Source organism: Stomoxys calcitrans, chromosome 2 (genome assembly GCF_963082655.1).
Source record: "Stomoxys calcitrans chromosome 2, idStoCalc2.1, whole genome shotgun sequence".
Taxonomy (NCBI): Eukaryota; Metazoa; Arthropoda; class Insecta; order Diptera; family Muscidae; genus Stomoxys; species Stomoxys calcitrans.
The window spans coordinates 15,206,616-15,231,462 of record NC_081553.1 but is presented as its reverse complement, the minus strand read 5'-3'; the positions used below and the strand labels follow the sequence as shown (position 1 = coordinate 15,231,462).

Genomic DNA, 24,847 nt, shown 5'->3' with positions numbered 1-24,847 from the left:
AAATTGATGAAATTTATGAGGCAAACTATCGATCGGATCTTAAACTTAGACAAATCGAAAATGTAAAAGGAAGAAAGTTTGTAGAATTTAAGATGATTACGGTGAAATAGTACTTAATGGTAGAACAAAAGGAGATGCCGAGGGAAGATTTAAGTTTATAAGCAGAGTGGTCTGTAAGTTAGTTTGTAAACGACATATGTGCAATGTCACAGGATTTTCTAAAACACGTAGAAGAATTTGCTGTTGAATAGAAAATATAGTCAGATCACATGTAGATAAAATTAAGTTTAAATATGGTTAAGAAGCGAAACGATGTCGAGAAAATGAATTTAGTGTCAAAACTTATTTGGAAGGAAAATAAGAATTATGCATTTCAACTGAAAGTTGAAAAAGGTTCTGGGCAGAGAGGTTATAATGTAAACACCTTGGACAAATTGGTCGACATTATAAAAATGGTTGCCCCAAAAAAAACCACCGCCGGACAAAAATCCATCTTTTAAAAGTCCTTGGTACAATGCAGAATGTCTGGTCTAATAAGTACAAGTCATTGTTCAATTTTGTAGAACAAATAATGGCTTTTTGGTAGCCATATCCAAAAATGGACCGATTTGAACCATATACGATACGAACATCAAATCTGATCCGATCTGAGCTAAATTGACGAAGGATATCGAAGAGGCTAACACAACTCACTGTCCCAAATTTAAGCTTAATCGGATAATAAATGTGGCTTTTATGGGCCTAAGACCCTAAATCGGCGGATCGGCCTATATGGCAGCTATATCAAAATCTGAACCAATCTGAGCCAAATTAAAGAAGGATGTCAAAGGGCCTAACACAACGAACTGTCCCAAATGTCGCCGAAATCGGACAATAAATGTGCCTTTTATGGGTCCAAAACCTAAAATCGAGAGATCGGTCAATATGGCAGCTATATCCAAATCTGATCCGATCTGGACCAAATTGAAGAAGGATATCGAAAGGCCTAACACAACTCACTGTCTTGAATTTTGGCGACATCGGACAATAAATGCGCCTTTTATGACCCCAAAACCTCAAATCGAGAGATCGGTCTTTATGGCAGCTACATTCAAATCTGATCCGATCTGGACCAAATTGAAGAAGGAAATCGAAGGGCCTAACACAACTCACTGTCCGAAATTTCGGCGACATCGGGCAATAAATGCGCCTTTTATGGCCGCAAGACCTTAAATCGGGAGATCGTACTGTTTATTTGATTTGATAGTACGGTCCATGTAATTTAATGCTTGAAGATTATATCATGCAAATGTTGACCGTGAGTGCGCCTCAAATGATCCATCCGCTAAGTCGAATTTTGGCATATTCTTTCCAACATTTCGGCCGGTATCTCATGAATAAACGCTTCAATGTTGTCTTCCAATGCGTCAATTGAAGCGGTCTTGTCTGTATAGACATGAGCTTTAACATAGCACCACAAAAAATAGACAAAGAGCGTTAAATCGCACTATCAAGGCGGCCAATTGACCGCAGCCGGACGTGAAATAAAAGATTTACCGAACTCGCCTCTCAATAAGTCTATTGTTGTGTGTGCTATGTGGCATGCGGCACCGTCTTGTTGAAACCACATGCCATGCAAGTCAAGCTCTTCCATTTTGGCCAAAAAAAGTTGGATATTATCTCACGATTGCGCTCCCCATTCACAGATACATTACGATTTGCATCATCTTTGAAGAAGTACGGTCCAATGAAGCCACTAGCCCATAAACCGTACCAAACTGTGACTTTTTCTGGATGCATTGGTAGCTCTTGCAATGCTTCTGGCTGATCTTCACTCCAAAATCGACAATTTTGCTTACTTACGTACCAATTGAACCAAAAATGAGCTTTTTCGTAAAATGGAAGAAGCGAGCGATGAACTTTCTTAATAAAGCACGCATTTTAATAAAAAAAATCAATAATTACCAAGCGTTGTTCGTTGTTTTATACTAAAATACTTTTGAGAATAAAACTTGGTGTAGCGAAGCACACCGGGCCAGCAAGTATATTATGTACTTTGTTGGGTCTCACATCAATATTTCGATGTGTTAGAAACGGAGTGACGAAATTAGTATAGCTCTCTTATACACCGATCTCCATATTTGATAACTTGAGCCTTTGAAAGTCGCAATTATTATCCGATTTGGCTTTGCACATAGTTTTCAGTTATGACTTTTATGGTGAGTATAATCCAAAACCTGATAAAGCTCCTTAAAAAACCAATCTCTCAAATGTACGGCCCTTAGAGCCTTCAATTTTTGGTTCCTTTGGCAGAAATTTGGTATCCGAAGTATACATATCCACTTCAACTAAGTTGGTGGGTGGGTTTCCAAGATACTGGCAGGTCAAACTTAGCACGTTCTTACTTCCTTATAAATTTTAACAAATTTCGAAATTGACCTTATGCGAATGTTTCAATATATTTTCTTCATCATATTTTGCATAAATTGCTCTCTTTCTAATGGACTTTTTTCAATACATCATCCTGTTCATCCTTTAGCCTCGTTTCTCCAAATGCTTGGAGATTTTTTTTTATTGCAGTTTACAAACTTTTGCTGGGATATTAGAAGCGAATTTCTATTTTTAGATATGGCTATAAATATCAATTTGAAAACCCACGCAATGCAAATACCACACTGAAGGAGGCTTGAACAAACAAAGATTTTTCAAAATTCTAATTAATTTGGACCTACCTTACACACTCGTATATAACCCATATATTGTACATGCATACATATACACACACACACGTACACATATCAGAGATTTAGCTTTCTCTTTCCATCCAACAGAAAGTACATCAATATCTAACATGCATTGAATGTTGGATGGATGCAACAAACTCATAATTGCAAAATGTATTCCGTGTTCCCCACATTTATCACAACCCCCTAGGTCAGGGAGAAGGAGTTGAGGAAGGTGTAACACGCAGAGAGCTGGAACGAGTAGCTATTCAATCATCCAAGCATCAAAAAGTTCCTGCATATATGTATGCATGTTTTCCCATAGTACATACACCCAGCACCACTCAGTCAGTCAGTCACGTTTGTTGTACACACAACACACAAGAGTCACAAACACAACACATGCCAAAAAACAGCAGCAGTAGCTGCAGCAGCAAAGTGAGATGCACTGCGGCAGTGCAGTAACCGCAACAAATACCCAACACAAATGCCGAGGCACACAAGTTTGCTGTTGGAACTACCTCGGCTGCTGGGTAAGGGCAAGCGCATGTCAAGAGCGGGCGACCTTGACAGTGAACTTGAAAATGAGCGACAAGGATTTTTTTGTTTTGTTTTGCAATTTTGCACAACACAGCTCATACAACTATACCAATACACTCTCACACACACGAGGAACGAGGAGAAATGTAACGAGTCAAGAAAAAAGCACAAACAGCAAATAAGAAGAGAACACAACACAACCCCTAGCAAACATACATTCGTACGATAATTGCACAACACCCGACAAATTTGTGTGTGACGTTGGCATGAGATGCATTGCTGCCAACAAACGAGCAACACAAAACAACAACAACAATGGTGAGACAATACACAAACCAAAAGCCTTGTGTGTATCTATCGAATACTCTGAAGATAATAACCACACAACTGCTAGTTTTTCGTTCGGCAAAGAGCCCACAAAAAAGAGAGAGAGAGAGAGAGTGGGTAGCAGAGTATTTGTGTTTTGGCAAAGCTCGTCCCAGTGTAGTTGAGTAATAGCTCACTCACAGAATCGTACAAAACTTTTATAAGCTTCTATCGATTTTTGCTTTGCAATAATACAACAAAAGGGAGGAAATGAGAGATTTGCTCACTATGCTATATACTTTTCTCGACTCACACTTGCATTTCTTGTTCTCTTTCTATGGACTTACTCGTGTGGTGTTGGTTTTTGTTTTGTTAATGCATTGTTTTCTGTACTGTTTTCCATACCACAACACCAGCTGATTGTTGTTTATAGTGAGCACCAGCAAGAAAAATTTTAAACTCAATTTATGTAAAACAAATCGGTGGGGATGAATGCATGGAACAGCTATTATGGAACATCGTTATAGTGGCGCGCGTGGCGTGGTACAGTATCAGGACAATAAATGGGGACTAATTTTTTGGGCCAGCGATAATGAGTCAAATTAAAAAATAAATAACTAAAAGCGAGCTCATTACAGCAGGGCCGAAACTTGGAACTATGGATTCGATTCATAGGATCCATGCATGCTGCTTAAAAATTGTACATACCTAAATTCTACTGAATAAGGTAAAAATTGAAATAAAAATCGATTAAGACCAAATTTGGCACGATTGTTAGAAGTCGTAACGAAAAATTTGAGCGTAATCGGACAATAATTGTGTCTTATAGGGGGTCAAGAAGACAAACCGGGAGATAAGTTTGTATGGGAGCTATATCAGGTTATGGGCCGATTTGGACTATAATTGGTATGATTGTTGAAAATTATAACAGAACACTACGTGCCAAATTTCAGCTCAACCGGAAAACAATTGCGGCTTCTATTGGCTTAAGAAGCCAAATCGGGAGATTGGCTTATATGGGACCTGCATCAGGTTAAAGACTGATTCTGACTATACTTTGCACGATTGTTGGGAGTCATAACAGAATACTACATGCAAAGTTTCAGCTGAATGGTACTACAATTGCGGCTTCTATGGGCTCGAAAGATGAGTTTATACGGGAGATTATCCAAATCTGAACCGATATGGCTCATTTGCAATCACCAACGAACTACATCAGTAAGAAGTATACGTACAACATTTCAAGCGGTTTGCTTTGTGCGTTCTACCACTATCGTGATTTCCACAGACGGACGGGCGGACATGACTAGAGCGACTTAGAATTTCAAAACATGTTACAAGCGAAATGACTAGAGTAGTACACCCCTTATCCTATGGTAGTGGAAATAAAAGAGGAGGTAAGGACGGGCTAATGTTTGCTTAAATTAAGAATTTTGACCTAAGTCCGTTCATATTGTTGGAGTTATAGAGTAAATCGCTGTCCAAAGTTTTAAGAAAATCGGTTGGTAGTGCGCTTGCAAAGGCAAGAGTCACAAGAGAAACCTTCTTGCCAAATTTCGTGAGCATCGGTTGAAAAATCACCAAATTATTGCAGTATTAGTCAAAATCTGACGGAATTTCCACCGAGACAGCAGCCGCTCGCTTTACACCAGCCGGTCGAATACCCCATGTGCGGCACAATTTCCCGGCGCAGGCAATGGTACTCGCAGACGAGCTTGATGGGATTCGTTGTACAGACCCCACTACCTCACAGAATCAATGAGCTGAATCTGGAAATAATACATGGTAGCCAACGAACACTTGGAGCAATGTTACTTAGGCACCGGTTTAGGCAACCTGTGGTCTACTATTAAGTCACTCTCGAACGCCGGTAGACGTTATGACAGGACCTGATCCGCAGAGATGCGCCAGGTTGTTCAACCGTCAATTTATTGTGCATCTCGAGAGTGACAGGGCAAGGAGGAGAGACATTCGCCGTATCCGTGGTCTCCGAGCCGATGGACAGCCATCACAATTTACCGTGGGCGAAGTTACGAATCTCATCCGTGGCGCCAAGTCATCCAAGGCGTTGGGCCCCGACGGAATCTCTACACTGATGTTGAAGAATCTGGATTTACCTGGAGTTGAGTACCTTACTACTGCCCTCAACCTGTCTGTGAACACTCTTGTAGTTCCCGATGTCTGGAAAATGGGAAGAATGATCCCGCTACTGAAGCCTGGAAAGGACTCGAGTTTGAGGGAGTCGTACAGACCGATCTCCCTTCTCTCACCAGTAGCAAAGATGCTTGAGGCATTACTTCTCCCGAGCCTAGTAAGAGAATTTCCATTCGCCTAGCATGAACAGAAAGGTTACCATGTCCGCCAACGACGCTGAACGCCTGGGTTCGAATCTTGGCGAGACCATCCGAAAAAATTTTTAGCAGTGGTTTTCCCTCCTAAAGCTGGCAACATTTGTGAGGTACTATGCCATGTAAAACTTCTCTATAAAAAGGTGACTCGGCTATAAAAAGGAGGCCCCTTATCATTGAGCTTAAATCTTAAATCGGACTGCATTCAATGTTATGTGAGAAGTTTGCCCCTCTTCCTTAGTTAAATGTTCATCTGAAAAATTTGCAATTTTCATTTGCGTAGCACAACAACTGCTTTGCATGCCATCACCGTACACATTTGCCGTGGCTTCAATCAACCCAGGCCATGTGATAGGACGGTGCTCGTGACACTGGACCCATCGAAGACATTCGACACGGTCAGCCAAGCCAAACTATTTGAGGACATTGTCAACACGTTCCTCTAGCCAGGCCTGAAACGCTGTGTCTCGAATTATTTATTTAAGTCGAAAAACCGTTAAATGAAACAATGAGTTCCCCAAGGCGGGGTGAAATCTTCGGCACTGTTTAACCTCCACCTATTCTCCATTCCACCCTCTCCAGACGGCATAGAGATCGTATCATATGCGGACGATTGTACGATCATGGCATCAGGTCCCCCACCCATTGTTGACATCTGCGCTAGGTTGGACGCCTACCTCAACGAACTTGTCTCATATTTCGCTGCAAGAAATCTGAAGATATCTGCCACCAAATCTTCAGCCACATTGTTCACTACAAATACGCGTGAGGTGAATACTGAGCTGACTGTGATGGTCGATGGAGAGAGAAATGATTCCGACCATTAAGTGTCCCAATATACTTGGCGTCACATTTGACAGCTCTTGCACATTCTCACCATATGCCACAGCAATTTGCGATAAAGTCAAAAGTAGAAACAAGCTCCTTAAGTTACTAACCGGCATCAATTGGGGTGCAGACAAAGAAAACTTGTTGACCACGTACAAAGCAATTGGCCGGTCTGTGGTAAGTTATGCCAGTGTGGTCCCTTCAGCTCTGTGACACGCAGTGGAATAGTAATCAAATTGGGCAGAATGCCGCCCTACGAACTGCGACGGGCTGTCTCTCTCAAAGATCCTACCAGTGCGAAGACATAACTACATGATGTCTAAGCAATACCTTTTGGGATTGTTATCATCTTGTGGATCTATATGATCTAGAGCGTGAGGTTCAGCTCTACAAGAGAGAACCTCTAGATCAAGCTGCATATTAAGCGGCTCTAGACAACATTCATGCAGACACGGTAGCAGATGCGGTAAATAGCTACCGGGTGAATGTAGTCCCATTTCTATAAAATTCAACAGCAATGTATGGAATCATAGGAGAATCCTTCGGAATTTTTTGCAATTTCAATAACCTTCGTCTTAAGGCCACAAAAAAGATACCTGTGCCAAATTGGAGGACTATCGCATAAAATTTGCGACCTGTACTTGTTACACAAATTAACATGGACAGACAGACAGGCGGATATAGCTCAATCGAAACAGAAATTGATTCTGAGTCAATCCCCGTATACTTATCAATGGGTTCATCTCTCATCCTTCCGGGTGTCTAAAATTCAAAGTTATAATACCCATAGTAGTGGTGTAGGGTATCGGGGTAAGGCTGCCTGACAGTTCTGCAGGACGATCACGGGATGTGATGAAGCACATCGAAATCTTAATGTTCAATAAGTTGGACATTAGGGTAAAAACAATGATTGTAAGGTCTTGAATGGTCATGGAGTGTAAGAAGAAGGTTAACGCCTTCTTGAAGTATGGCGCGGTCCACATAATGTGGGTGCCAGTACATAGCGAAGTTAGGGCAATTGAAAGGACAGACGACTTAGCTCCAAGGGCACGAGGGTTGCCGTCGCTAAACTTGGAGAATGCGAATGGTTGCAAGACGATGCAGTTAAATGCGTGGGCAACGAACGCACATGTGGCACTGTAGAACAGTTCAACGAAAATCCTACGGGAGAACCTATTGTAAAAAACGAGCCAAATACTAAGGAGTATTTAAGGGGAAATTAGTTCCGTTTTGCCGTCATTACATCACACATAGTACTAAGGCCCCATTTATGCGAAATAAGTGCGGGGAGCGACCGCAGTGCATGCCCATCAATCGCTTCAGAGGTTCAAATCCCGCCGTGCGTGAGCACCTTAAAACATTTTTCAGCGGTGGTTACCCAACGCTGGCAAAATTTGTGAGTATTTCAACTTCTCAATAAAGGGGTGTCACTTTTCATAAACATAAACGGCATAAAACAGGAGGTCGCCTTACATTGAGCTTCAATTTAAATCGGACATCAGAATTAAGGGCATTTCTGTTGGAACATTGGATTCGCTCAATCCACCAGTTTGGTAAGAGTAAGGTTGTGGCTCTGGATATCTCCAAGGCATTTGATGGGGTCTGACACGGTGCACTACTATCAAAGCTTGTCGCATTTGGTTTTGGTAATGGCTTCGTTCGTCCGTTCGTTTATTTCGAGCTTTCTCAGAGATAGCATTATACGAGTCTTTATAGATGGGTTCTCATTCAATGAGCATAAATTGACCGCAGGTTCACCCAAGGGTTCCTCCTTCTATTTTTCTTATTTTCATCAACGATCTCTTGAATCAGACATCGAATCTGTTTTACTCATTTGCGAATGATAGAAATCTCTGCCTTTCGTATTCATTCGACCATAGGCGGAGTCTTTGAGAGATTGAAGACAAGAGGCGGGTTATGGACGATACACTCTGCCAGGATTTGCTGGCCATTTCTAAGTGGGGTCGAATGAATAGAGAGTATTTTAATGCACGGAAGACTCAGCGCCGTTTCGTTGTCACACAAACGATTCGCTGACCCATTACGATCATCTTTGTCTATTAACGGTATAGATGTTGAGTAGTCAGAAGCTCTTGATGTTCTGGCCATGAAAACACAAAGTGATGGTCATTGGGCTAAATATATATATATATATATATATATGAAGTGTTGAAATCATTATTCAATGCTTCCTTAAAGGTTGTAAGAATTACTTCACTCTTTCTGATCTTTTTAACATCTACACCACTTTCATAAGGACGAAGATGGAGTAGAACTCACTTGTATGGGCTGGAGCTTCAAAATCCTTCCTGGAGCTACTGGACCGTGTACAGAGGAGAGCGATGTACAGTAGGGTGCCCAACTCTATTGCCTCCCTTGAACATCGTCGCAATGTGGGTTGTTTGGCGCTGTTCTATCGGCATTTACATGGTGTGTGTTCATCTAATATTCGTCTTTTTTTCCTGTCAAAAATGCTAAACATTCCAGGAACTCACACGTGTTTGTAATTGATTGGTCAGCAGACCGGACATTGCATTATAGGGAAAATTCTTATTTCGCCCATACCGTTTGTATGTGGAATCGACTTCCGTCTAATGTTTTTCCCACCCACTATGACATCCTGAAATTTAAGACAAATGTCAATAAACACTTCGTTCTTTTCCGCCCCTTCAGTTCCTAATTTCCATTTGCCAACGCAATGCACTGCATTCATAGGGGACACTCCCTGCGTGTTGGTTGATAGAAAAAAAAGTTAGTTTCCCTCTAATTTGTTCCATAGTGGGGTGTTTTGCGAAACACTAAACCATAGGTGCGGGGATTTCTCGCCCTACTAAATACCTTTTCAATTTCGATGGTATTTTTCTTTCTTAACCGCATGCTGTATGCAATCGCTGTCGTTTGCTGGCGATATGTGTTCATAGATGAGTTTTTGGCTTTTCCTTCTCCCCGCTTGTAGTTTTAGTTTTCATACCGTGTTTCTGTTTTTGCTTTCATTCTGGCTGGCTGTTTGTTTGATTTCTTATTCCCGTGCGAATTCCGAATAGTTTTTTTTTTCATCGTATTTTGCGGGCGTATGCATGCATCATGTATGAACAAATGAGCAAGAGCTGGCAAGGGGAATTGCTGCCAAACGCCTATGTGCTGGTGTGCCTGCCAGACCGCACCCCACTACTCACTACAACTTAACTCAATGTTCGCTGTGTATTCATGTGAAACACTTTCACGAGCGAACGAATGAACGATTTTTCCCATATATCTTTCGTAACTCTCACTATCACTATGACAAACACTTACATTTTCATTTTCCTTCTCCTTCTTTAATGTCAAGGTCTTGCTCTCGTTCGTTTAGTTGCTTGATTCTCTCATACGTTTTGTGCTTTCTCCATGGAAGAGTATATGAGTGTGTATGTGTGTATTTTGCATGAATCATCATCACCACTACCACCAGCAACGGCAACGGCAACAGCAGCAGCTGTAGTGCAAATTGTTTGTTGTACGAGTATGTGCTTAGGGCCCAGCCAGGCATACCCTACAATCGCACTTTTATTGTTGCCTATGACTCAGCCAGATTTGTGCGGCCATCTATCTATTCATCCTTTGCTTTTTGTATGTTAGTATGCTATGATAAGGCCCGATAGTCTTCTTGGGGGTAGTGGGTAGGGTATGTTTTCTATTCGCCTCAAGTCTTTTGAAATTGACAATTTGGTCGCACTCTCATTGTATGGTTCATTGGTGGAGGTGGCGATGCCAGCAGGCATAAGCCAAACGGCATACGACGTCAAGTGGTGATTGAGTGCCACCAGTAGCAGTACTTTATGTGCCAGAAATTTCGCTTTCAGCTATGCAATGCATTCCTTTGCATAGCGTTAGAATGGAACAGATGGCATTAGAAATATATTCCCCACCTCCCTCATCATAAAAAGTGCCAGGTGAATTTATAAACAACGTTTAATACCATTGACCCTTGATCTACTGATGTTCATAGCAATTGGAATGAATTAGTTGTCAAAAAGCAGGGAATTCTTACATAAGAGAGAGGATTCTTACATTCGTTTAAAGCGGCCCTAGCGTGGCATAGTAATCAAAAAACTGGAATGCATAAACAAAACGGACATGAAAACTATATAAATGTGGTGTAAACCACCTTTCTTCATAATCCGGTGAAAAATGTATAATTTATGCCCCCATAACAGCTTTATCGAAATATTGTCCGATTTGGACCAAATTCGACACGGATATTCAGCCAATATTTTGGTCTTGTAGAACTAAATATTGAAGAAGAATGTTAAAGGGCCAAACATAACTCAATTTAACAAAATTCGGCGACATCGGACAATAAATGCACCTTTTATGGACCCAAAACTTTAAATCGAGAGATCGGTCTATATGGCAGCTATATCCAAATCTTGACCGATCTGGGCCAAATTGAAGAAGGACGTCGACTGGCTTAACACAACTCACTGTCCCAAATTTTGGGAAAATGGTATAATAAATGTGGCTTTTATGGGCCCAAGACTTGAAATCGGGAGATCAGTCTATATGGCAGCTATATCCAAATCTGGACCGATCTGAGTCATATTGAAGAAGAATGTCGAAGGGTCTAACACAACTCAATGTCCCAAATTTCAGCAAAATCGGATTATAAATGTGGCTTTAATGGACCTAAGACCCTAAATCGGCGGATCTGTCTATATGACAGCTATATCCAAATCTGGAGCGATCTGAGCCAAATTAACGATGGATGTCGAAGGGCCTAACACAACTCACTGTACCAAATTTCAGCAAAATCGGATAATACATGTGGCTTTTATGGGCTTCAGACCCTTTATCGGCAGATCGGTTTATATGGCAGCTATATCTAAATATAGTCCGATCTGTACCATATTTGGGTCGGATGTTGAGAGGCTTGAAGCTGCACACTGTTCCAAATTTCAGCGAAATCGGGTAATAAATATAGCCTTTACAGGCTTCAGACCCTTTATCGGGAGATCGGTCTATATGGCAGCTAAATCTAAACATGGACGGATCTAATCCATATTTAGGTTTGTTGTCGGGAGGCTTAAAATAACTCACTGTTGAAAATTTCAGCGCAATCGAATAATAAATAAAGCTTTTATAGTCTTCAGACCCTTTATCGGGAGATCGGTCTATATGGAAATTATATCTAAATATAGTCCGATCTGAACCATATTCGGGTCAAATGTTGGGAAATCGTAAATTACTGACTGTTTTAAATTTCAGCGAAATCGGATGAAAAATAAAGATTTAATGGGCATTAGACCCTATATCGGAAAATCGGTCTATATAGCAGCTTTATCCAAATATGGTTCGATTTAGCCCGTTCAAGAACTTAAACAGAGTGCATCAAAAAGACGTATCTGTGTCAAATTTCAGCTCAATATCTCAATTTTTGCAGCCTCTGGAGTGGTTACAAGAGACGGGTGGATAGACGGACAGACACACGGACATCGTTAAATCGTCTTCAAATTTTACGCCGATCCGAAATATATATATTCTTTGAGGGTCGGAAATTGATATTTCGATGTGTTGCAAACGGAATGACTAAATGAATATACCCCCTATTTTACGATGGTGGGTATAAAAATGGTCTAAAGGAGTTAAATCGCAAGATCTTGGCGGCCAATTGACCGGTCCCTAAGGGAAATAAAATGTTCACCGAACTCCCCTCTCAATAAGTCCATTACTACGCGTGCTGTGTGCCATGTGGCAACGTCTTGTTGAAACTATATGTCATGGAAGTCAAGCTCTTGCATTTTGGCAACAAAAGTTGTATATCATCTCACAGTAGTGCTCACCCTTCACAATTTCGTTACGATTCGCATCAACTTTGAAAAAGTACGGTCCAATGATGCCACCAGCCTATAAACCGCACCAAACTGTGTCTTTTTCTGGATGCTATGTCGGATGTTATGTCGGATCTTCACTCATTGAGACAAAAATGACATTCGTCGCTCAATTGAAGAAGCGTGTGATGAATTTTCTTAACAGATAATTACAATTACAAATTTAAGATACACTGGAATTAAAATGCGAAGATCACTTTTTATGGTTGGACCATAGTTGTCTAAAATATATGAAGTAATAATAGAAATCCATAAGCCAAGTTTCAATAATATTGTATAATAAATGTAGCCTCTATGTAAATATGAAGACTGGATCATACATAATTGCGCTCTCTAAAGCTTGTTTAAGGGCTATATGTTTCTCCATATGGACTTTTTTTACATATTAATGAGTAATTTCCGATTCAAATTTAAGCCTTTTTATACACGAGTCTGAATGTCGTGCCGCAGTGCGACACCTGTCTGGGCTGAAGTCTTTTCATGGTAAAGTACCTCACAAATGTCGCCAGCATTGTGAGGGGATAAACACCTTCGAAAAAATTTTTTCATGGTTTCACCAAATTCGAACCCAGGCGTTCAGCGTACATGCTAACCTCTCTGATACAGCATCAACCATGAAAAATAATTTATTTTTTACATTTATTTGACATTGAAGCGTATGAATATTTTTTGATATGCCATACGTCATACGCCACCATGGTGACTCGTTTTCCATATACAAATAAATGAAAAAACCAGTAAGTAAAGGAAAAAGTCGGGCGGAGCTGAATATATAATACTCTACACCATCTAGTCTACGTTCTACTTTTAATGTATAGAATTTATCTCCAAATCTAGTCAGACTTTTTGACAATTTTGCATACCTATTGAAATATCGAATGGAACCTTCTAAGATTTTTTTTACAATAGAACAAAAAATATGGCTTTAAAAAGCCATATGGGATAAATGATATATATGGCAACAATATCTAAACATGGGACGTCAAATAGAAGGCCTCACGCCCAATATTGTAGAGGTCCAACCATAATTGTGCTCTAAAAGTCCATATTGGATGAAATGTCTATGAAATTTTTTGCGCTTACTGGAATGCCAAATAAAACGTCTCATGCTAAATTTTTTAAAGATCGGACTAAAATTGTGGCTGCTACAGCCTTAAAATTCCATATCGGATGAAAGATATATATATATAGGAGCTTTATCTAAATCTGGACCGATTTTGACGAAAATTTGCACACATATGAAAACGTCAAATTCAACACTTCATGTTAAATTTTTTAAAGATCGGACCAAAATTTTAGCTTCTACAGCCTTAAAAGGCCATATCGGATGAAAGATATATATGGGAGCTATATCTAAATATGGACCGATTTCCAGAAATTTTGCACACATATTAAGACGCCAAATAAAGCGCCTCATGCTAAATTTCATTAAGATGGAACCGAATTTGTGGCTCTTACTGCCTTAAAAATCCATATCGGATGAAAGATATATATGGGAGAAATATCTAAATCTAAAGCTTCCTATAAAACTTTGTTTTCTCTAAAAATTTCATATTTTACTTGATTTTAATTGTCTATGACAGAACATTTGTCCCATTATCCGAATCAAGAATGGATTTAAAAGCGCCTCAATCTTCTGGTCGTCCCGGTTTGCCTATACCACAGTGCTTGCCCTCAAAAGACTTTGCTTCATTACAAATTCGGTGGCATTCGTTTCGGTTGCGGCGGTGCCGAGGTAGATAAAGTAGTGTTCAAAGTAGTGATTCTCAACTTTGTTAATTTTGTCTGCACAGGTGTCTAAGACGTTGTAGGAGTTGATACCATCCATTATGTCTTATCTCCGTATACTGCCATACCCACTTTCAATGATTCTCTTTCGCTATAAGGTGGATATAGCAGCTAAGGTTTCATAAATGGCGTATTTGTCACCGGACTTGATCAGCCGTACTTAATGCATTTGTATACCCCACACCACTACTGTGGTACAGGGTTGTTGTTGTTGTAGCAGTTTATTGTGTTCTATCTTTCGTCTGCTTGATTCTGTTGAGTGTCAAGACCCAGGAACTCTGTGACTAAGATGGGGTGCGTCCACAGGGATCTGGGTCTGAGTCGTGTGGGTCTGGCCGGGCAGTTAAACGGGTGATGTGTATCGTGCGGTCCCTGGTTACAATCGGTACATACATCTTGCACGTCGGCATCAATCCTTGCTCTGTATGAGTTGTGGCGGCTGCATCTGCCGGAACGTAATTGAGCCAGAACTACTCTGGTTTGCAATGGGAGGGTGGGAGGTGTCTGCATGAATGTTGTTTAGACCTGCTTGATATGCCGCTTGATCTAGAGGTTCTCTCTTGTAGCGCTGAACCTCACGCCCTACATCAGGTAGATCTACCTTAAGGCTTCTGGGCGGTGGATATCTATCCACAAGATGATGATTTGGATGGACTCTGCGATAACAGCCCAAAAGGTATTGCTTAGACAGCATGTAGTTATGTCTTCGCACTGGTAGTCTCTTTGTCTCCTGATGGAGGTGGTCCACATGAGAGCTGAGGAGACAGCCCGTCGCAGTTCGGCGGGCGGCATTCTGACAGATCTGATCCACTGCGTTTCACAAAGTTGACGAGACCACACTGGCTCTGCAAAATTTACCACAGTCAGCTCAGTATTCACCTCACACGTATTTTAGTGAACAATGTAGCTGAAGATTTGGTGGCGGAAATCTTCAGATGTCTTGCAGCGAAATATGAGGCAAGTTCGTTGAGGTGGACGTTCAACCTATGGCAGATGTCATCAATGGGTCGGGGGCCTGATGCCATGATCGTACAATCGTCCGCATATGATACAATATCTATGCCGTTTGGAGGGTGTGGAATGGAGCATAGATAGAGGTTAAACAGTGCCGGAAATATCATACCACCTTGGGGAACTCCCTGTTTCACTCTACGGTGCTTCGACTTCTTATCCGTAAATTCCACAAATGACTGGCGACCACACAGATAATTCGCGACCCATCGTTTCAGGCCTGGCTGGAGGGACGTGTTGGCCTGGTTCTCAAATAATTTGGCATGGCTGACGGTGTCGAATGCCTTTGATAGGTCCAGTGCCACTGGGACCGTCCTATCACATGGCCTGGGCTGATGGCAAATGTGTGCGGTGATGGCATGCAAGGCTGTTGTTGTGCTGTGCATTCTTCGAAATCCATATTAATGCTCGGCGAATGGAAATTCTCCTACGAGGATCGGGAGGAGTAATGCCTCAAGCGTCTTTGCCACCGGTGAGAGAAGGGAGATCGGTCTGTACGACTCCCCCAAACTCGGGTCTTTTCCAGGCATCAGTAGCGGGATCACTCTGCCCATTTTCTAGACATCGGGAACTATAGGAGTGTTCAAAGACAGGTGAATCCAGGTCCAGTGCTAAAACTACCCTTTCCCTGTGCAGAGATTACTAAAACTACCCTTTCCTTAGGGAAAGAGTACTAAAACAACCCTTTCCTAAGGGTAAGTGTATTAAAACTAAATCTTTCCAAAGGACAGTACTACAGCTACCCTATATAAAGAGTACTAAATCTACCCTTTCCCAAGTGAATGAGTACCATAGCTACACTTTCCCAAGGGAAAATTTATCGTAAATTATAATTTGTCTTAAGAGACAATTCATTCTTTTCGTTAGAGAAGACATGTGTAGTCTACAATATGTAAAAACCGATACTCCGATAAGACGTCTTGAGCCTCTAGTAACCGAAACGAGTTTAATAAAATAGGCTTATTTGTATGAATATGTAACATTAGCCAAGAACTTGTTGAGTTCTTCATGTTACTCTTCCGTTAAAAAACTATTGTTAATTTTATTTGTTAATTGTTAATAATTTAATTTTTGTTATTTTCTTAGTTTAAGTTTTCTTAAATTTTCAATTTGTTTACTTTTAAGTTTCGTGTTATCTATTAAGTGTTTCTAAATGGGAAAACTATAATTGGCATGAGTAACATGACCTTGAAGTAGCATCCAGAAGTGAGGCTGATCACACTGCACATGTCAACATGAGAAGAGACACACACACACACCAATACAATTAGTTACAGCGGCTGTTTGTTTTTAAAAATGATAGACATTTGACATGGAGATTGCATGCAGGAACACTGAGTATGGTTGCCGTAGTGTGCACTTGTAAAGATAATTAATATCAGCACTAAAAATTATACACAAATACGCTGCTAGACCGCCTGACTCGTTGCCTCACTAACCAACTGAATGACTGGCAGGCTAATTGACCGGTCGGTCGGTCTGATGGTGGGTGACCAAGTGCATGATTGACAGAATGACTGATTACCTGATTCATTTTGCTCCCAAGTTAACAAAGTGTATCTAAATTCGATTTAAGTGCCTCCCATACGGTGTAATTGTATGAATGCGTGTCGGTGTGTGTATATGTGTGCAAGTGAATTTAATAAGCTCCCACACATTGTCAGCGTCATCATCAAGCCACCAGCCAACTGGCGGGTTGGTTGATTAGTTTTATATAAGTTGTTATACAAAAAAAATTTCATTGCACATGCAAAGTAAAATGAATTTTAAAGGCGAATGTATGCAAGTCCCTGTTCTGTGCTGTGTGTTGGTAGGAAAAACATTTTCAAGCAATGACAAATGCCCTGCCCACTGTTTTTGAAACTACACTAACCTATACACACACACGTAGTTAATAACAAACTATACGCCTACATGGCACTGCCCTTCCCATAAACTTCTCTTACGGCCGCTAGTCCCCTAGACCCTCTAAAGCCCGGCACAAAACTAATTTTATTTAATGGACTTTTGCGGCTAATGTGATTTTTCCTAGTTTTTCCACATTATTTATTGTTTGAAGTAAAAACAAATAAATATGTTAAATCAAATTGTACGCTTACCGCTTACTGCCCCAGTCATCGACGGATGCTCCCTCATAGTTTAAGGGTGCTGACATAGGCATCAAGGCCAAACCAAGTGGCGACAGGCAATGCCAGCAACAGCAGCCTGTTGCCTATCTGGCCAGCCTGGATGGTGTTGATAACGCTGCTGTTTTTACACTGCAGACGAAGGATATGAATATGGGGTTGGTTGACGGAAGAGCCGCACGTATTTGCCCCACAGCACAGTGACCTTGAAATTGACATTTTTATTTTAGCCCACCAAACCCCATTATAGATATGAGCAAAACTATTTGTTGTTGATGTTGGGGGTAACCAAAAGAAAAAAATCGAAATGCCATGTTTTCTGAAAATTTCCTCGATATTCGTCCGAAATTAACATGCCATGGAATTTTTTAGTAAAAATTGATTTTTACTCAGCACTCCACGGGGTTGTTCAGTAATTGTAGGGAAATCTTAAAGACACGGATATCACATTGATCGAGAGAAGAAGAAGACATAGTGTTGAATTGGGTAATGAATACGAAGGTCACTGATGTCAAACCCTTGGTAGAAATGAGTTAGCATCAGTGGAGCGTCTCATGGTGCGATAAGTTCGCCATTTCAATGAATTCTGATAGCTCTCACAATCAGTGTAGCCGTCTACCAAAATTGGTAGATTTATATCCTTTTGGTAGGTTGGTAGGGATGACTTATATTTTTGGTAGATTGTTCCAACATATAAATACCAAGTTAATAAATGAAACAAATAAGAGCGTGCTAAGTTCGGCCGGGCCGCGTCTTATATACCCTCTACCATGGATCACATTTGTCGAGTTTTTTGCGCGGTATCTCTTTTTAGGCAAACAAAGAATATTGAATATGAACTGTTATGCTATTGAAGCTATATCAGTTATAATCCGATTCGGACCATAAATGAATTGAAATAAAATGAATTTCAGTCCATTCGGTTAAAATTGCGCCTTGTAGGGGCTCAAAATGCAAAATCGGGAGATCGGTTTACATGGGAGCTGTATCAAGCTATAGATCGATGCAGTTCATATTAGACACGAATGTTGAAGGTCATGAGAGAAACCGTGGTACAGAATTTGTGCAAAATCGGATGAGAATTGCGTCCTCTAGAGGCTCAAGAAGTCAAGATGCCAGATCGATTTATATGGCAGCTAAATTAGGTTAAGTACAGATTTGCGCCATACTTAGCACAGTTATTGGAAGTCATTACAAAACACCTAATGCGAAATTTCTGCAAAATCGGATGAGAATTGCGCTCTCTAGCGGCTCAAGAAGTCAAAATCCAAGGTCGGTTTATATGGCAGCTATACCAGATTATTAGCCGATTTGAATTGTTCTTAGCACAGTTGTTGGAAGTGATACGAAAACGCATCATGCAAAATTTCAGCCAACTCGGATGAGAATTGCACCCTCTAGCGGCTCAAGAAGTCAAGACCCAAGATCGGTTTATATGGCAGCTATAACAGGTTAAGTACTGATTTGCACCATACTTATCGCAGTTTTTGGATGTCATAACAAAACACCTCATGCAAAATTTCAGCCAAATCGGATGAGAATTGCGCCCTCTAGAGGCTCAAGAAATCAAGACCCAAGATCGGTTTATATGGCAGCTACATCAAAACATACATCGATTTGAACCATACTTACCACAGTTATTGGAAATGCTTCCAAAACACCACGTGCAAAATTAGAGCCAATTCGGACGAGAATTGCGCCCTCTAGAGGCTTAAGAATTCAAGACCCAAGATCGGTTTATATGGCAGCTATATCAGGTTAAGAACTGATTTGCGCCATACTTATCGCAGTTATTGGAAGTCATAACAAAACACCTCATGCAAAATTTCAGCCAAATCGGATGAGAATTGCGCCCTCTAGAGGCTCAAGAAGTCAAGACCCAAGATCGGTTTATATGGCAGCTACATCAAAACATAAACCGATTTGAACCATACTTACCACAGTTGTTGGAAATTATACCGAAACACCAAGTGCACAATTTCAGTCAAATCGGGCAAGAATTGATCCCTATAGAGGCTCAAGAAGTCAAGACCTAAGACCGGTTTATATGGCAGCTATATTAAAACATGGACCGATTTGGCCCATTTACAATCCCAACCGGCCTACACTACACTAAAAAGTATTTGTGCAAAATTTCAAGCGGCTAGCTTTACTCCGTCGAAGGATAGCGTGCTTTCGACAGACAGACAGACAGACGGACAGACGGACAGACGGACAGACGGACGGACAGACGGACGGACGGACGGACGGACAGACGGACAGACGGACAGACGGACAGACGGACGGACGGACGGATAGACGGACGGACGGATGGACAGACGGACGGACGGACATAGATAGATCGACTTAAAATCATATGACGATCAAGAATATATATAATTTGGGTCTCAGACGCATATTTTGAGGTGTTACAAATAGACCCATCCTATGGTGGAGGGTATATAATCGACGGGGTTATCTCAAAATTATTTTACTCTTGTCGTTTCTGTGTTTTCCTTAAGAGTGCCAAATAAAACCGTCGAGGGGCCAAATACAGTTACATGCGGTCTAACTTCTTACAATTTTCCGTAAAAAGGGCATAAGTTCTAAATAATATTGACTCGTAGCAGTGAGTCTAAAGTGACCTCTTCCAAATTTCCTATATGCTGGGTAAGTAATGCGAAAACAGGGATTTATGGCAAATATGGTCGAATCTGGTTCATACGCAGATGTTGAGGGTCCGTACAACGCACTGTAACGGCACAAATGGGTTGTCCAAATCAGGGCTCAAGCCCTTAAATCGGGAGATCGCTTTAACCGCCACTGTTGTTCATTGGATTCGGGGCAAAACTATGACTATAATGAACTCAAGCTTTCTTATTGGGAGATCGCTACAAACGGTGCTACGTCAAGATATAGGCCATCTTTGAACTTTGGGCTGTAGAGTAATTTCAACTAACAGACGGACGGACATATCTAGACCGCCTGTGAATATAACGACGATCTACCATTTATACTTTGAAGTTGGAAAATTTATAATTTTAAGAGGAACGTTCCTGAGCTTAGACTGTGATTGAGAACGGACTGAGATAACTATTTTGTTCGGTCTGCTAAATCTTCATTTGTGATCCGATTTCCAAACAAATAATTATTTTTTTTAAATCAAAATTCAGATTGAACAAGAAAAAACGTGCTCATTTTGGCCGGCCAAATCTTGGGTACCCCCACCTTAGATTCCGCTAATTATTTTCCTTTGTTAACTCAGTTCGTATTTTAATCAGGTGAAAATTGAGGCCACTAATAGCTCAAAAAATAAATCCAAGAATGGGTTTATATGGGGCCTATATATCTGTATATAGACCGATTCAAATCTTATTTAGCATGAATCAAATTTCAGCTAATCAGGTGAAAGTTGAGGTCTCTAGGAGCTCAAGAAGTCAAATCCGGGGATCGGTTTATACGTGGGCTATATCTGTTTACAGACAGATTCGTATTATGCTTCGCATGGCTGTTGGAAGCCATAGCTGAAATTTTATACAGTGACTTATGTTTGGCTTTTCGACATCCGTGTCGCATATGGTTCATATCGATCTATATTTGGATATGGCTACCAAAAAGACCAATATTTTGTTCTGCAAAATTGAACAATGACTTGTACTTAATAGACCACTCAATATCAGTGTCGAATTTGGTCCAAATCGGACCATATTTCGATAAATTATGCTTTTTTCACCGGATTATGACGAAATGTGGTTTACGTATATACCCGAGGTTGTGGGTATCCAAAGTTCGGCCCGGCCGAACTTAACGCCTTTTTACTTGTTACTTGTTTAAATAGTTTTTTTTTCGCACCCCTAATATAAGAAATGATACAGTACAGTAATAGGCGGCTTCTATACTACCCCTTTACAACGAGATACAAGAAGATCGCAAGTGCGATTTTTATATTAAATGCAATTGTGTGCAAACGTAGGAACGTGTGTGTGTGTGATATATGTAGATAAATATGTGTATAATTGCAGTGAATAACCGTTAGTGGAAGGGAGTAAGCAATATAAGTGTAACATCTCTTACTTTGGCGCAACCTAACAGTTGTTACATACATCCATAAATAATATACATATACAATTTTATAGTGTATATGCTAACATTGGCTCTATATTATTTGTGTTTTATCTAATATTGTTTTTTGTACTGCATTTAGTATATCTTAGTAGTAATGTTGTATGTATGTATAGAACGTTTGTATTTACTTTTTATTTGTAATTTTGTGTGTAATACTCACATTTAGATAGAAAGTCACAGGGTGTGAAACCCCTCTTAGTGTCTCTATAAAATATATGGGTAATTCTTTTCTTTTCACGAAAATGGCACCAGTGCTCATACTCACTCCACTAATCCTGTATATTTTTTCGATTATTTCCAATTGCAATCTATTTCACTTTTCTTACATTAAGCTCGAGAAATATTTCCTATGTCACATCTCTCCCGATTTTTGTGTTACACCGCTGCAAGCTTTTTGTTGCTATTGCACTTTATTCCCTTTCAGGCAATGCTTGCCATGCGTTTGTATGTAGGTGTGTGCGACTGTGTGTATACTTTCGCAGGGATAGATGGATGGTTGAATGTGTTACAGTGGAATTATAGAAAAGCAAAAGCACAGCCAAGGCGGCGGCAGCAGCTGCTGCTGCTGCTTACTGTGTGCTTGCATGTAGCAGAGAGAGAGAAAGAGAGTGCACCGCAAAGCACACGTTGGTACATATGTACAAACATGACTGAGAAATGTTTGTTGGACTATGTTTGAAGACTAAAAGCAGAAGCAGAAGCAGCAATGAACGGGCAAATGCCATGCCATAAAAAGCAAATGCAGAAAAATAATAAATTGCGCAAATGCAGTTCATGTTCAAGGCCACTATTAAAATTGCATGCACAACTACAACTACTTTCATACACATACACACAGCTAAACTAAACAAACACTCACAGCCATAAACAATACCAATATACCAAGTGTAATTGTCTGTCCGTCCGCCTGATTGTTTGTATCCAGAGTTGTCAACTGGGCTTGCCATTTTTCTCTCATTCTTGTCTCCTATCAGTTTTTACTTTTCGTTGTATATTTTTGAGTTATTTTTTGTAGTAACTAAAACGTTTTCAAACTCAGTTGCATGCAAGTGTTTGCTGGGGGCAGAAAATATTCAATTTGCTGTAGAAATTACTGCAGTTCGAAACTTACAATCAATAAATTATTGCTTTGCATTTTGGCATCCATTTATCTTTGAGTTGGCATTATGGCTGTCAATTTATCCTTTTGTCTTGTCAAAAAGATTATTGATGGTGATTTAGATTTTGTGTTGTCAGGAATGAAAATCATTTCCCTTATATATCTCTCCTACAAACAAAAAATAGAATATACTTTCTGCTCTCATACTCTCTGCCTTATTAATATAAATTAGGCTAAGTGCCATGTAAGTAATTAATTACATAGTTTAGCAACCAATCTGCGTTTAGGAAATTCCATGTTTCATCGAAAATACTACTACTAAAATGTGGACCACACCAGCAGGCGGTATACTCATATGAGGGTTAACCAAGGACATGTACCAAAACTCCCAAATCCTTTCGCAAGGATTTGGTAGTTGGAATTAGTTGGATAAACCTCTCAAAGTACCTCAGTTTAGGCGTTTTCCTTATACGGAGGATATACAGATCAGAATAGAAGTCCATATCCAAAATACCAGTTTAGAATAGAATTCCAAAGTTTTAACCAACTACGCTACATTTTAACCAATCCCTGCTAAGGCGATTTTATGATATATTTATAGAACTATGTGTCAAAAGGGTACTTCATTTTTCAAGAAAAGTATGCTCTTATTAACTATAGGACTACCTAAAGGGACTACCCCCCAATTTCCAAGTTTTTATAAATCGCTGCCTAGGACAAACAATTTGAATTTTCTGGTAAATTCGTATTTCAACTGAAGAACTGCAAAAAGGAACGAACACTACCCCTGTCGATGTAGAAATTCGGCAGAGAAAATTGACTTGGTTGGGTCATACCCTACGTCGACCGCCCGGTGATATAGCGAGAAATATCCTAGACTACAACTCACAATGACAGCGAAGGAGGGGACGCCGCAAAATCGCAACGGGCTATTGTTGGCGTACTTAAATACATCAAAGTGAGCAAAATGTTTGTGTATCGCACCATAAACCGTTACAATGGTACTGGCAGCGTAGCTAAACGCAACACCTGAAATGGTTTGATGAGTAGAGATGAGTTTCTACTGGGTAAATACCCAATAAATACCTTTTTTGGGCTTTTATACATTTTCAGAGGAGGAGGCCACCGACGCTGAACGCCTCGGTTCGAATTATGGCGAAACCATCAGAAAAAATTTTCAGCGGTGGTTTTCCCCTCCTAATGCTGGCAACATTTGTGAGGCACTATGCCATGTAAAACTTCTCCCCATAGAGGTGTCGCACTGCGGCACGTCTTTCGGACTCGGCTATAAAAACTTGAATCGGACAGCACTCATTAATATGTGAGAAGTTTGCCCTGCTCCTTAGTGGAATGTTCATGGGCAAAATTTGCTATTTTCAATACATTTTCAGATATTTTGGCAATTAAAATCATTTGGCAACTTTTTTTATCATTTCTTATTCCAAAACTGACTTTCTGATCTCTTACTTCGATATCCAGACGTAAGGTGTTGAGGCAATTAATTCCCCATTTTTCATCCAATTTCGATGAAATTTGGCACAGTGAGTTCTGGAAGACCCACACCTGTAAAAGGTGGTCCAGATCGGACCATATTTAGATATAGTTGCTCTATAGACCGACCACCCGATCTCCCTAAACAGGGTATTAAGGCCATAAAACATCAATTTTTTACCCAGTTTCGATGAAAATTGGCACAGTCAGTTCTAGTAAACCCCTACCCATTTCTGTCAAATGTGGTCCGACCATATTTGCGATCGGATCATATTTGGATATAGCTGCCATATAGACCGATCTCCCGTTATAGAGGAATAACCCCGTAAAATTTAAATTTTTCAAATTTGAAACAGCGAGCTATGGTACCCCTTTACAACTTTTTGGTGAATATCGTCCAGATCGGACCATATTTGGATAAATCTGCTGTATAGACCGATTTCCCGATATAGAATATTGAGCCTATAAAAGTAGAAAGGAAAAATCTTATATGAACCGATTTGAACCCTTCGTGGATCATTTGTTAAAAGTCATAACAGAATATCACATACAATATTTCAACCAAATCCTATAAGAATTGCGCATTATAGAAGCTCAAGAAATATAATCTGTAGACCGGTTTATATGGCAGCTATATCGG

The 24,847-nt window shown here is 40.3% G+C and overlaps 1 long non-coding RNA gene across 1 annotated transcript in view; it reads right to left on the bottom strand.

The window, feature by feature from the left end:
* Positions 1–22,007, bottom strand: part of LOC106082221 (uncharacterized) — a 119,563-nt gene extending 97,556 nt beyond the window's left edge. Inside the window, exons 1-2 of the long non-coding RNA XR_001220463.2 lie at positions 21,883–22,007; positions 21,778–21,821 (exon numbers count right to left, since the gene is read on the bottom strand). This is a non-coding gene — a long non-coding RNA (uncharacterized LOC106082221). The remainder of the gene's footprint in view (positions 1–21,777; positions 21,822–21,882) is intronic.
* Between the last annotated feature and the right edge of the window lie 2,840 nt (positions 22,008–24,847).